The sequence below is a fragment of the Bos indicus genome, chromosome 4 (genome assembly GCF_029378745.1).
Source record: "Bos indicus isolate NIAB-ARS_2022 breed Sahiwal x Tharparkar chromosome 4, NIAB-ARS_B.indTharparkar_mat_pri_1.0, whole genome shotgun sequence".
Lineage (NCBI taxonomy): Eukaryota > Metazoa > Chordata > Mammalia > Artiodactyla > Bovidae > Bos > Bos indicus.
Window position 1 is genome coordinate 11,367,823 of NC_091763.1, and position 15,475 is coordinate 11,383,297.

A 15,475-nucleotide genomic window follows, 5' to 3' on the forward strand; every position below is an offset into this window, starting at 1 on the left:
ATGTACAATATGTATTAAGATTTTTAAAAAAAATATGGATGACCTATTGTCCCAACACCATTTGTGGAAGACTATCATTTCCTTACCAAATTGGTTTTACACTCTTTTTCAAAATTCAGTTGCACTTTGGTGTGTAAGTCAATATCTGGATTCTATTCTGATCCATTAATTTATATGCACATTCTCTTGCCAAAACCACACTCTTTAATTACTGTTGTTTCTAATGAATTTTAAATTAAGTACTGTAAATCCTCCAATTTTATTTTATTTTGAAATTTTGGCCACTGTCATTCCTTGATTTTCTGTAACTATAAAATACCTCTTTTCATCCTTTTTCTTTTACTTAATCTATATAATTGTAATTTAAATTGTGATTTTGCAGCCAGCTTATAGTTGAGTCTTTTTGAAAAATCCAGTCTGATAAGTTTTAATAGTTCTGTTAAAAGCATTCACATTAATGCAATAATTTCAATGGTTCACCAAGTCAATCATTTTATTACTTTTCTATTTTTCTCCTCTGATATTTGTTCCTTTCATATCTTCTTTTGGGTATTTGAATTTTTTTAGGCAATTAATATGTATTGATGTTTTGCTGCTACTGTTTTGTATTATTTTTTAATGGTTACTCTGGGGATTACAATATACATAGCTAATTTTTATAGTCATCTTAGAGTTAATATTTTACCACTTAGCATAAAAAAATAGAGGCTAATGCAACCATTCAGGAGATCAACAAGGAAAGACAGGAATAACACTGTAGATCAATGGGACCTAACACACAGAAACACTACCCAACAAAACTAGAATACACATTCTTCTCAAATACATGTGGAACATTCTCCAAGATAGACCTCATGTTAGGCCATGAAACAAATCTTCTCCGCTATGTTGTATTTTCCAAGTATATTACATCTATGTACATTGAAACATTCTCCCCAGACAATATTATATTTTTTTATTACAACAATGAAATATATGTTAGAAACTTAAGAAGAAAAACATAACCTCTTCTGTTTTCCAAAATGTTTACCATTTCAGTCATTCCTTTTCATTTCTGAAGTTCCAAGTTTCCTCTGGTGTCACTTTCTTTCGCCTAAATTTATGGGAAGATCAATAGAGACAATTCTCTTCATTTTCTTCATCTGAAGAAAGTTTTCTTCATTTCTTCATTTGCCTTCATTCTTGATCGAGTTTTTTCTCTATATAAAATTCTGGGTTGACAGTTCTTTTTACTCAGCACTTTAAAAACATTATTTGTTTTGTGTCTTTCATGGTTTCTAAAATTTGAAGTCATTCAAATCATTATTCTGCTATATATAAAATGCAATATCTCCTTACCACCCCCACCACAACAGCTTTCAAGATTTTTTCTTTGCCTTCAGTTTTCAGCAGTTGATTATAGAATTTCTACATGTGGTTTTCTCTGAATGATCTAGTTGGGGGTTTGCCTAGTGTTTCAACTTGCAAGTTTATATCTTTCACCAAATTACTTCTATAGATAATTTTCTAGAAGCTTTACATGCATTCATTCCTAATATAAGATGGACTAATGGCTTATGGTTTGATATCTGGTCACTTCTGAACCATGACTAGCTATCAGTACTTGATCCCCCAGAACCTGCTTTTTTAAGCCTCAGTGAAGCCTCAGAAGTGTTCTTACTGTAGCCAGTAACCAGTCAGGTATTGCTCATAAATTGAAAGTCATTGCCACCTCATAATCTAGGGATCCTAAATCTCCCCTCCTATTAAGACAGTCTACTAGGAGCTATGGAGGTGGATCATATCCCTTTGGTTCTGAGTGGTGTTACTTTCAGTGAGGTGAATTTTGATGCTATGTGATAACCTACAATATGGGGTATTTAATTTACAACCCTATAGTGTTTTTTGCTGGACTGAATGTATTTTAAAGGTGCGGTTTTTACCACTCATGGCCCACTTTCAGTCCAACAGTCAGAGATACTGATTTCTAGTTTCAAAACTTTTTTTTTTTTCCCCTAGAGAAGCCCAGACGATCTTAGTGACCTTTTCTATCTGTCTTTGTTCCAAAACTAAAAATTAAATTTTCTCTTCTCAGCAACAGGAATGAGAGAAAAAGAACAGAATTCTAAAATTGAGGCTGAGAAATAACCCAGGTTTAGGAAGGGAGGAGAAGTGGGCATTTTGGGGAAATGGAAGAAATTAAAATGAGTGAGGTGCTTAGGATGGCTGGATCTGGGGAGAAAGAATAGTCTGGGGTTTGGATGTATATCCTAGCAATCAAGGAACTACCACCTGGGTATATAAAGCAACTGAGACCCTGGGGCTTCCTGCTAGAGGATGATGAGCCTGCATGGCTTCTTCAGTAGAGGTACCACCATTAACCGTATCCATCGTTCCCTTTTCCTTTCTGTTTGTTTGGATCTCTTATAGTGTTCATGTATTGGAGAGACTTCTTTTGGTACCCAGTGCTGACCCATCTCTGTGTGCAGACTGGTTCCTTGGACCTCTTCAGCTGAAAGTGGTGAGAAGACCAGAAAGCTCTTTCTGCATTACTATCCAGTAAGTCTGACTACTCCTAAGCTAGAATGTGGGTATATCTTCATCCCTTGGGTTCTTTGAGGTTAGCACATAGATTTGGGAAATTGTCATCTCTTTGGTTTTATGAAACTGTAAATAGATCAATATTTGGGCTCATTTACCCTTTTCTATTGGGCTTTCCTGGTGGCTCAGAGGTTAAAGCATCTGCTTCTAATGCAGGAGACCTGGGTTCGATCCCTGGATCGGGAAGATCCCCTGGAGAAGGAAATGGCAATCCACTCCAGTGTTCTTGCCTGGAGAATCCCATGGATGGAAAAGCCTTTTCTAAAATAAACAAGCTCCAAGTGCCGTACTGTTCAGTTGGAGAAATCAGAAGCTGTGACAGAGGGGCAAGGACTTCTAGTTATGTGGAGAACTCAGAGCTGTAGGTGTAGCTTAGCCACAGTATTTCTCTGAGCTTACATAATTTTAGCACTTAATTTTGATTGAAGACTTTTTTGAAGCAATCTTATGAAATGTTGAAAGGTACCTTTCTTTGATAAGGTTTTGAGGTTTTGCTTGTGGAGTGTTTCTTTCTGGAATTTGGGGGCAAATCAATTATCTTGAGGAAACAAATGACCATTTCTTTCCTTCAGTTTTATTACCCATTGTGTACGTATGTAGCTAATCCTCAGGTATTCTTATTTACATCCTGGGAATGAATGTCCATTCAGCAGCTGAAGATAATGTCATCTGCTGTAACAGCAGCTGTTTCTTGCCAGGTGTGAGGCAGGGAGTTTAGATATTATTGCTCTTAATGCATAAATTAAAAACATTGTAAAATATTTTTGGCGAGAAACATAGAGTACAAATTAAGAAGCTTAGCATCGGTTTAAAGACTGCAGATCTTGGTATCCATTCTGCTAAATGGAGATTTGTTTCTTCTTCTGGATATTTTTTTGAGAATACAATTTTATACTTTTGGCAAATGTCTTTTTTTCTTTTAATCAGGAGCATATGTCCAACTCCTAGTTCATTCAGAAACACTAGGAATATGACTTAATAGTGTTTATCAAATTTAAACCAACAACCCAGGCTTTCTGCTTTTGACTAAAAACAATAATTTCAAGTGGAGTAAACTGACTTACCTCTCACCAAAATTAAACAGAAAAAAATTATGCTTGCTTTGGCAGCAGGCTGAGAACATATGTTGAATCAATGGAAATAAGTAAAATAACTGGGGTGATTCAAAGTTTGTCCACATCTGGGAACACATCATGTTTTGACAGCAACATAGATGAACACCAATCTTAGGGTTCCATTGCAAGACATTATCTTTCCAATCTCTAATTCAGATACTAATCAGTGAACTGTATTAGCCAAGGCTCTCCAGAGGGACAGAAACAATAGGATGTACATATCTCTGTCTTTGGGGGCTTCCAAGGCAGCTCAATGGGTAGAGAATCTGCCTGCCAATGCAGGAGACACAGGAGACTTGGGTTTGATCCCTGGGTCAGGAAGATCCCCTGGAGGAGGGCATGGCCACCCACTCCAGTATTCTTGCCTGGAGAATCCCATGGACAGAGGAGCCTGGAGCCTACAGTCCACAGGGTCACAAAGAGACAGGCACAACTGAAGCGACTGAGTATGCACACATGCATCTCTGCCTTCATGTTTGTCTGTCTGTCTCTCTACCGAGAGATTGATTTAAAGTAATTGGCTTACATGCAGAAGTCAAAAATCCTGAGGGAAAGCCAGGCAGACTAGAGAACTGGGAAGTACTGATGATCTTAAGCTGGAGGACAGTCTGGAGGTAGAATTTCTTCTCTTCAGGTCTTCAGCTTGGTTAGATGAGTATAATCTGCTTTGCTCAGAGCGGACTGATTTAAATGTTATTCATATCTAAAAATTACCTTCACAGTAACGTATAGATTGACCTTTGACCAAACAACTGCCTTTCAAAGCCTCAGTTCAGTTCAGTTCAGTCGCTCAGTCGTGTCCCACTCTTTGCGACCCCATGAATTGCAGCACGCCAGGCTTTCCTGTCCATCACCAACTCCTGGAGTTCACTGAGACTCACGTCCATCGAGTCAGTGATGCCATCCAGCCATCTCATCCTCTGTCGTCCCCTTCTCCTCCTGCCCTCAATCCCTCCCAGCATCAGGGTCTTTTCCAATGAGTCAACTCTTTGCATGACGTGGCCAAAGTACTGGAGTTTCAGCTTTAGCATCATTCCTTCCAAAGAACATCCAGGGCTGATCTCCTTTAGAATGGACTAGTTGGATCTCCTTGCAGTCCAAGGGACTCTCAAGAGTCTTCTCCAACACCACAGTTCAAAAGCATCAATTCTTCGGTGCTCAGCTTTCTTCACAGTCCAACTCTCACATCCATATATGTCAAAGCCTAGCCAAGTGCATTTGCTCTTCCAACTCTTTTAATACCATTTGTTAAAATAACTACCCTTTCTTCATTGAATTGCCAAGGCACCTTTGTCAAAAATCAGTCGGCTATATTTTTGAGGTCTATTTATATTGTTGATCTGTTTTGTTGATCTTTTAATAAATATCTATACTTTTAGTAATACCACACTGTATACTGTTGCTTTACAGAAATCTTAGACTTGGGTAAATTGAGTCTTCTAATTATTTTCTCTTCAGAAATTTTTACACTACTCTGGTATCTTTGCTTTCCAGATAAGTTTTAAAAATGGTTGATGTCACAGAAAAGCTTTCAAGGGTTTTGTTGGGATTGTGTTAAATATCAGATCAAGTAGGGAAGAATTGACATCTTAACCATATTGACTTTTCTACTGTATGAGCATTCATTCTGCATTTATTTTTATATTCTTTGATTTCTTTCATCAGTGTTTTATGGCTTTCCTGCATATAGATCCTATATATTCTTTTTTATATTTATATGTGATTCATTTTTGATGATATTATAAATACTTTTTATTTAAAATTCCAGCTACTAATATTAGTACATAGGAAATCAACCGACTTTTGTATACTGGCCTTCTTTCCCGAGTTCTTGCTTAACTCACTAGTTCCAGGAAATTTTTATAGACTTTGGGGTTTTCCACTTAGACAATCGTGTCATCAGCCAACAAAGGGAGTTTTATGTCTTCCTTCACAATATGTACTTACCTTACTGAACTTGATAGGTCTTCTAATACATTGTTGAATATGAGTGGTGAGAAGAATAATCCATGGCTGGTCTGATACTGAAGATAAAGCATTAAGTCTCTTGGCATTAAGCGTGATGTTAGCTGTAGGTTTGCCCTATATATCCTTTGTAAGGTTAAAAAAAGTTTCAGTCTCTTCCAGGTTTGGGGGAGTTTTTATCATGAATGGACTTTGAAGTCTGTCAAGTAATTTTTTACACTTATTAATATGATTATATAGTGTTTATTTATATTACATTGATTGTTAACATTTATGAATGTTAAACTAGCATTGCAGTCCTATGATGAATCCCATTTAGCCATAGTGTGTTATATATCACTGAGATTTTTAGTTTTACTTTTTAGCTTCTATGTTCATTTTTTATTTTTTAATTTATTTTTAATTAGAGGAAAATTGCTTTACAATGTTGTATTGGTTTCTGCCGTACAGCAATGCAAATCAGTCACAATTATACATATATCCCACCCCACTTGAGTCTCCCACCCCTCCCCATATACCATCCCTCTAGGTCATCACAGAGTGCCAGGCTGAGCATCCTGTATCACTGAGTTTTATTTCACATTTTGTTAGAGATCTTTGCTTCTGTGTTCATGAGTGACATTGGTCTTCAGTTTTCTTTTTTTATAATGTTTTTTACTCTGGTTTTGATATTAGAGTAATTATGACTTCATAGGGCTTCCCTGGTGGCTCAGATAATAAGCATCTGCCTGCAGTGCAGGAAACTCAGGTTCGATCCCTGGGTTGGGAAAATCCCCTGGAGAAGGAAATGGCAACCCACTCCAGTATTCTTGCCTGGAGAATCCCATGGACAGAGGAGCTGGGTAGGCCACAGTCCATGGGGTGACAAAGATCAGACATAGCTGAGTGACTAATGCTAACATTAATGACTTCAGAGAATGAATTGGAAAATATTCCCTTCTTTTCTATTTTTTGAAAGAGATTGTGTAGAATTGCTAATGTGTTTTCCTTAAATATTTGGACAAATTATGAGTGAAATCATCTGGGCTTGGTGTTTTTTTCTTTCTCAAATTAAAAATTTTAAGTAATAATTTAATTTATTTAATAGATATATCTATTCAGATTATCTGTTTCTCCTTGAGTGAATTTTGTAGTTTGCAGCTTTTGAAGAATTGTTTCATTTTATCCAAATTTTTGAATTTATGGTTGCAGAACTGTCCTTCATATTCTTTTATCATTCAAATGCCCATTGCATAAGTAGTGATAGCCCCTCTTTCATTTTTTATATTGGTAATTTTTTTCTTTCTTGTTTTTTCTTGCTTAGCCTAGGTAGAACTTTTTATTATTCTTTGCAGATAACTAGATTTTGTTTTCATTGATTTCTCTCTATTGCCTTCCTGTTTTTAATTAATTGGTTTCTACTCTCATATTTATTATTTCCACTCTTCTGCTGCTGCTAAGTTTAATGTACACTTCTTTCTCTGGTTTCTTAAGATGAAAACCTAAGACTGATTGATTGGTAGGTCTTTCTTTTTTAAAAACATGTTCATTTTATGCTGTAGCTATTCCTTGAGGTCAGTACTGCTTTAGCTGTATCCCAAAATGTTTGATAAGTTGTATTTGCATTATAATTAAATTCAAAATATTTAAAAATTTCTTTGATTTTTTAACCCATGATTATTCTAAAATGTATGTTTTCCCAAGTATTTGACCATTTTCTAGTGTTGTTAGTGATATTTAGTTCATTTCCATTATGGTATCAGAACATACTTTGCATGATTTATATTCTTCCGTATTTGTTAAGGTTTATTTTATGAACCAGAATATAGTCTATCTTGATGACTGTTTAATGCTCACTTGAGAAAAAATGTACATTTTAATGTTGGTGTTTAGAGGGTTCCATAAATGTGAATTATGCCAAGCTGATTAACAGTGCTTGCTGTTCAAGGTCCTTCCTGAATTTTTGCCTGCTTGTTTATGGTGGTGAAGTCTTCAGCTCTAGAAGTAGATTTATCTATTTCCCTATTTAGTTTTATCAGTGTTTGTCTTATGCATTTTGATACTCTGTTAGGTGCACAATTGCTTAGAATTGTTATGTCTTCTTGGAGAATTGACCCCTCTGTTACTATGTAACGTCCCTTTTTTATTCCTAAACATTTTGCTTGTTCTGATGTTGGTCTGTCTAAAATTAATGAAGCTAATTCATCTTTCTTTGGTTTATGTTTGTATTGTGTAACGTTTTGCATCCTTTTAAAGTTTTTTTACTGAGATAAATTTCACACAAAATTTATCACTTTGAAGCCTTCAGTAGAGTGGTTTTCAATATATTCACACTATTGTTTTACCATCAGTATTATCTGATTCCAGAATATTGCCATTATCCCAAAATGACATCTCAGTCTGTTAGCAATTAATCCCAGTTCTCCCCTCCCTTTATCTCCTGGCAAACATTAACCTACTTTAGGTCTCTATGGTTTTGCCCGTTGTAGAGATACCGTATAGTATGTGGCATTTTGTTTCTTGTTTCTTTCACTTATCCTAATGTTTGCAGGGTCTCCCACTTGCAGCATAGATCAGTACTTTGTTGCTTTTTATGGCTGACTGATATTCAGCATGGCTGTGTCCAGTGTTGTTTATCCATTTATTAGTTGATGGGCATTTGAATTGTTTCAAGTTTTAGATTGTTATGAATTCTTGTGTACAGATTTCTGGTGAACATGTTTTCAGTTGTCTTGGATCTATACCTAGGAGTGGAATTTCTGGGTCACAGGGTAATTCTGTGTTTTAACCTTTTGAGGAACTGCCAAACTATTGACTACAGTAGTTCCATCCCTTCATTTAATCTATATGACTCTTTGTATTTAAATTGGCTTTCTTATGGATTCAGGAAATGCTTTTTTATTCAATCTGAAAATCTCTTAACAAAGTGCTTTTAGACTATTCACATTTAAAGTGATTCTTGAGAGTTGGATTAGAATCCGCTGTCTTGCTGTTTTCTGTTTGTTGCATTTGTCTTTGTTTCTTCTTTTCTTTCTTCTTTCATTTCATTTGAGCATCTTTTGTGATTCTCATCTATTGATTTATCATTCATGCCTCATTTAAAACCTTTAAAGTGCTTTTTAAATATAAAAGCTAAAGTTTAGAATATATGTTTTAAAATAATTCTAATCCATCTTCAAATAGTTCTGTACCTTTCCATCTTTCAAATAGAATTGTAGTGAAAGTAACTTAGAAGATTCCCAGTCTCCATTTGCAGTAAAAATAAATTCTTCCTAGCATTTACCAAGACCATCATGTGATATTAATAAAACCACAATGAAATGTAAGCTTATATAAAATATTTACAGAACTACTTCAGTTAAGTGACTACTTTTATGTAATTTGCTATTCAGCTTGAAGATGGAGAAAATAGGTTATAGATAAGTGTACCATATTTGAAAGCTTATTTTCATAAGTGACTGCAATTAAACAAAATATTATCCCTATTTTACCTAATAAATCATAATACAAAGAATCAAGGCGATCTTGTTTGTGTAGCAATGGCTCCTTAATTGTGCCCTATTTATCTATATATTGCCAAAGTCCTTAACAATGCCAGATCATAATCACCATTCAAATGGGGTTTTTTTGTATGTGGAATAAATCAAGTTCTTACCTATTTAATAAACCAAAATAGTAAATATAGGAATAAACCTAACAAAAATGGTTGCAGTATTTAGTCACATTGGAGGAGAGTTTAGCAATTATATATTAAAACTCAAAATGGATACATCCTACAACCCAGACGTCCTGCTTTCGTGTGTATACAATGAGATATGTAGAAAGATGATCTGTTACTATGGAGCTATGAAATTTAAAATGGCCTGAATGTTTATTAACAGACAAATGTGTATACATGGTAATCAGAATAAAGTAGCATATTCATTTAATGGGATGTTATGTGATAGTTAAAAGTAATGAACTAGGTATCCATATATCAATCAGAGACATATCTAACACACTTTTTATGAGAATAAGCAAGTTAGCCATTATACCTTGGGAGAGAAGTAGGAAAAATGCCAAGAAGACTCAACGTTGTGACCATTATTAAATGGTTCCAGGGGCAGAGAAAAAAACCTGGATTGTATTGTTACTCAAATAAAACTTTATTTTTTATTGCAGGTTTATAATTTTTTATAAACTTTATCAGGAAAAGTTACACACGCACACACCCTAAATATCAGTGGTTTAAAATAACAAAGGTTTATTTTATATTCGTGTTGCTTATCATGTGGTGTTGGAAGTGACTTTCCATTTAATTTACTCAGAAACTTTCACTTATGGAGCAGCTACTATCTTAATAGCTTAGAGGATAATGGGAAGTTTTGTGGTTTTGTACTGGCAATTAAAAATTTGGCCTATAGTACTTGTAAAAGTTCTACTTACAACTAATGGTCCAGAAATAATCACAGGGTGCTCCTTACACATAAGTGGATCAGGAAGTGAAATTCTACCATAGACCAAGGACCTGAAATAGTCAGAGAATAAAATTATGCCCATCACACAGGATAATGAATTTATCTATTTTTCCTACAATTAATCATTTAAAATAGAATTAAACATTGATTTAGTCAGTTAATGAAGAGCAAATGGCTAAGTACAAATATATAGGCTAATATGACAGTTAGGTAGATTTATAACATGAAAAACTTCAAATAAAGGGTTAATGTATGTTTTGAAAATGTATCCTTACTGACAAGTTACAAAGCTTTGTCCCTAATCCTGAGCTCTTTAGTAATTTTATGAATGGACTGAATGAAGATGAATTATACAGAAGACATTCTCCTAAAGATGAAGGGCAATTTACTACATCTTGCAATCACTCCTGGTAAAGAAAACAGGCCCTTCTACTTCCAACCAAGGTGGTCCAAGCCATTATCCTGGAAAACAGCAACAGACCCTACTGGCCTTCTTATTCCCACTCTCATTCCTATTTATTCTTATCAGAGCAAACAGAGAGATAGTTTAAAATACGAATTACATCTTTTATCTTGCCACTTTCCTCCTGAAAACTCTTCTGTAGCTTCCCATTTCTCCTAGAATAAATTCTGAACTCATCTAAAATACTTCCAAAACCATTTTTTTAAAAAACAATTTTCCTCTGTCTTCTTTTACCACCCTGCTTGCACCAATCTTTCAGTATACTCATTGAGAATGAGTATTCAGTGAGAATCAACCTCATTCAATATACTCCTACCATGCCAGCCTCTAAGTTACTTAAATGCTTGGGGCTCTTTTCTGCCCATATGGGTTTCTCATGGTGTTTCCTCTTCCCAGAATAATGCTCTTCTGACTGTTTCCCTCCTGCTTGAAAAGTGAAAGTGTTAGTCGCTCAGTTGTGTCCGACTCTTTGCGACCCCATGGACTATAGCCCATCAGGCTCCTTTGTCCGTGGGATACTCCAGGCAAGAATAACTGGAGTGGGTAGCCATGCCCTCCTTCAGGGGATTTTCCCAACCTATGGATCAAGCCTGGGTCTCTCGCATTGCAGGCAGATTCTTTACTTTTTGAGCTACCGGGAAATCTCTTCTTCCTGCTTACTTCTTACTTATACGTTTCGGTTCAATTTAAATGAGCGGTTCTCTGTCAGGGTGACTTGGCACTATCTTGAGACCACTTTGGTTGTTACAACTGGGATGGTGCTGCTGGCATCTAGTAGGTAGAGGTCAGGAAGCTGCCCAAGGACAACATACAGGACAGCTCTCTCCAGCAAAGAACTGTCGCTTCTAACATGTCAATAATGCTGAGGTTGATAAAGCCTGCTTTCCCTGTAACTTTCTCAACATTTTTACTTAATATAAATTTAATTCACTTTCTCTTGTATCATGCTGTTCTTTTGCTCAGCAACTCATCTAAATTTTCAATTTTGTATTCAGTTCTGCATCTGTTTGTTTAATGGCTGTTTTACCCATTAAACTGTGAATTCTCTGAGAATAGTAAACATATCTGTTTTGTTTCTCTGCTGTGGTCAGTATGTGGCATGATGTCTGGCCTACAGAAGGCAATCAGTAATAATTGTTGAATGAATTATTAAGGAAGGTGTATTATTCAATAGGAGAGCACTCTTCAAAACCATGTTGAAATAGTCATTCAACACATTGTCAGTCAGGTCCAGGAAAAGTGTAGCAGAGGATTTAGACATGTAAATAATCAATTACAGTACAGGGAAGATTAAAATATATCCTACACAGAGTTAAGGAAGGAATAAATAATTACAATTAATTTGGGAGAATTAGGGAGGATCATCATCCTCATCTTCTTCATTCTTATTTCTTGGATGACAGCCCAGCTGACTCAGAGTAGGATTTATCTCCTCTTGGCCATGAGGTAAGACATGGCTTAACAGATCATGTTACCAAGGGCTTCCCTGGTGGTTCAAGGTGGTAAAGAATCTGCCTGCAATGTGGGATACCCGGTTTGATCCCTGGGTTGGGAAGATTGCCTGCAGGAGGAAATGGCAACCCTCTCCAGTATTCTTGCCTGGAAAATTCCATGGCCAGAGGAGTCAGGCAGGCTGCAGTCCATGGAGTAACAGAGAGTCAGACGTGACTGAGCAACTAAACCACCACCAACACACCTCATTACCAATGGTAACTTCTGAGAGTGTTTTCAGTATTAGTTTTCCTCACAGTTGCAAACAAATGGCGAACCTGAGTTCCTTGGCCTTAAAATAATAATTCTATCTTGCAATAGCCATTTAAAAATATTTAAGAAATAATTATGGCGTTGTGAGAATCCCAGAACTCTTTTCTTTACACTGGATCCCAGTTTCTAGGCCCTATTAGGGTGTAATCATGGATCATTCTCATGTGATACAATTTATAATTGGCTAGTTATTATCATTGTTCCAATTTGGAAAATTAAGGTTATATGGATCAAAATTGTGTTAGGGTTATACTTCCTGCATAAACACGTATATGGAAAATATAACACTAACTCAATTATATACATATATATGTATGTATGTATACACATGTGCACACACATACACATGTGTGTGTGTGTGTGTGTTAGTGGTTCAGTCGTGTCCAACCCTTTGAAACCCTATGGACTGTAGCCCACCAGGTTTCTCTGTCCATGAGATTCTCCAGGCAAGAATACTGGAGTGAATTGCCATTCCCCTTCTCCAGAGGATCCTCCTGACCCAAGGATCGAACCCTGACGTACGCATATAGACACACATAACACACAAGAACATGTCCTTCTACCACAAACATGCACCAGGCGTATGTATTTGGTGCTCAGTGAAATGATTTTTTGGCTTTTCAGGTTTTTGGTTTTAGGGGGAATAGAATTGCTTTACAATGTTGTATGAATTTCTGCTGTACAATGAAGTGAACCAGTTATCAGTTCAGTTCAGTTCAGTCGCTCAGTCGTGTCCCACTCTTTGCAACCCCATGAATTGCAGCACGCCAGGCCTCCCTGTCCATCACCAACTCCTGGAGTTCACTCAAACTCACGTCCATTGAGTTGGTGATGCCATCCAGCCATCTCATCCTCCGTTGTCCCCTTCTCCTCCTGCCCCCAATCCCTCCCAGCATCCGAGTCTTTTCCAATGAGTCAACTCTTCGCATGAGGTGGCCAAAGTACTGGAGTTTCAGCTTTAGCATCAGTCCTTCCAAAGAACACCCAGGGCTGATCTCCTTTAGAATGGACTGGTTGGATCTCCTTGCAGTCCAAGGGACTCTCAAGAGTCTTCTTCAACACCACAGTTCAAAAGCATCAATTCTTCCGTGCTCAGCTTTCTTTATACTCCAACTTTCACATCCATACATGACCACTGAAAAAACCAGAGCCTTGACTAGATGGACCTTTGTTGGCAAAGTAATGTCTCTGCTTTTCAATATGCTACCTAGGTTGGTCATAACGTTCCTTCCAAGGAGTGAGTGTCTTTTAATTTCATGGCTGCAGTCACCATCTGCAGTGATTTTGGAGCCCCCCAAAAATAAAGTCTGACACTGTTTCCACTGTTTCCTCATCTATTTCCCATGAAGTGATGGGACCAGATGCCATGATCTTCGTTTTCTGAATGTTGAGCTTTAAGCCAACTTTTTCACTCTCCACTTTCACTTTCATCAAGAGGCTTTTTAGTTCCTCTTCACTTTCTATCATCAGGGTGGTGTCATCTGCATATCTGAGGTTATTGATATTTCTCCTGGCAATCTTGATTCCGGCTTGTGCTTCTTCCAGCCCAGCGTTTCTCATGATGTACTCTGCATATAAGTTAAATAAGCAGGGTGACAATATACAGTCTTGACGTACTCCTTTTCCCATTTGGAACCAGTCTGTTGTTCCATGTCCAGTTCTAACTGTTGCTTCCTGACCTGCATGCAGATTTCTCAGGAGGCAGGTCAGGTGGTCTGGTATTCCCATCTCTTTCAGAATTTTCCAGTTTATTGTGATCCACGCAGTCAAAGGCTTTGGCATAGTCAGTAAAGCAGAAATAGATGTTTTTCTGGAACTCTCTTGCTTTTTCCATGATCCAGCTATATGTACACATATATCCCCTCCCTCCTGAGCCTTCCCCCCACCCTCCCATCCCACCTCTCCAGATTAGTCCAGAGCACCGGGCTGAGCTCCCTGTGCCACACAGCAGCTTCCCACTAGCTGTCTGTTTCACACACGCTAATCCAGTAGTTGTATGTTACATGTCAGGGTGTATGTCAGTGCCGCTCTCTCAGTTGTCCCACCCACTCCTTCCCCACTATGTCCATGAGTCTCTTCTCTGCGTCTGCTTCTCTGTTCTTGCCTTGCAGATAGTTTCATCTGCACCATTTAAAAAGACTTCACATATATGTGTTAATATACAATATTTGTTTTTCTCTTTCTGATTTTTATGCTTCCATTTCCTTTAAGGTACTGGCGATTTTGATCCTTGATTCCCAATGTAAACTGGGCCCTGAACATTACCTGGTCATGCCGTGTTTCTCTTATCACTTATGTCCAATCTCCACAAGACATTTAAACAATTCTTAGCCCTCTTCAAAGTTTGACACTATTTATTTTTTGTGTGTGTGCTTTAACTCTTTAGCCTACTTGCAGAGACAGCAGAAGCCATTGGCCCCACAACCACCCCTTTACAACTTCTTACAGCCATGTAACCCAGTGGAGGAATTATTCCTCAGAATTCCCTTACTCTCTCAGGTTATTCTTTACTGTGATTCCTTGGTGGCTCAGACAGTAAAGAATCTGTCTGAATACAGGAGACCTGGGTTCAGTCCCTGGGACAGAAAGATCCCCTGGAGAAGGGAATAGCAACCCACACTCCAGTGTTCTTGCCTGGAGAATTCCATGGACAGAGGAACCTGGTGGGTTACAGTCCAGGGGGTCACACAGACTTGGACACAACTGAGCAATTAACTTTGACACTTTCAATCCTTTACTACTCACGTATACGCAGAACCTTGCTCTGTACTCGACACTTCCCATCCACTCTGAAATCTCTGGACTCAGTAGTCTCCCCCAGTCCTCTCTGTCATGCTCAGTTGACAGTCAAGTTTCTCGCATCCCTACATCTGCATCCCCCATTCACTCCTCGATTCCGTCCACTAGGACTGCTGCCCTAGGCACAACTGTGGGAAAGGCTCTCCACGTCAGAGGACGGAATGGACACTCCTTCTGACCTCACAGCAGTCTTGGACATGCCTGAACACTCATTCTGCTTTAAAAGACTCAGTTCCTTTAACTCCATGCCCCTCTCCTGTCTTTGCTTCTACCTCCGTGTCTACTTTTCTTCCTTTTTTTCTTTTTAAAAATTAATTAATTTATTTTAATTGGAGGCTAATTACTTAAAAATA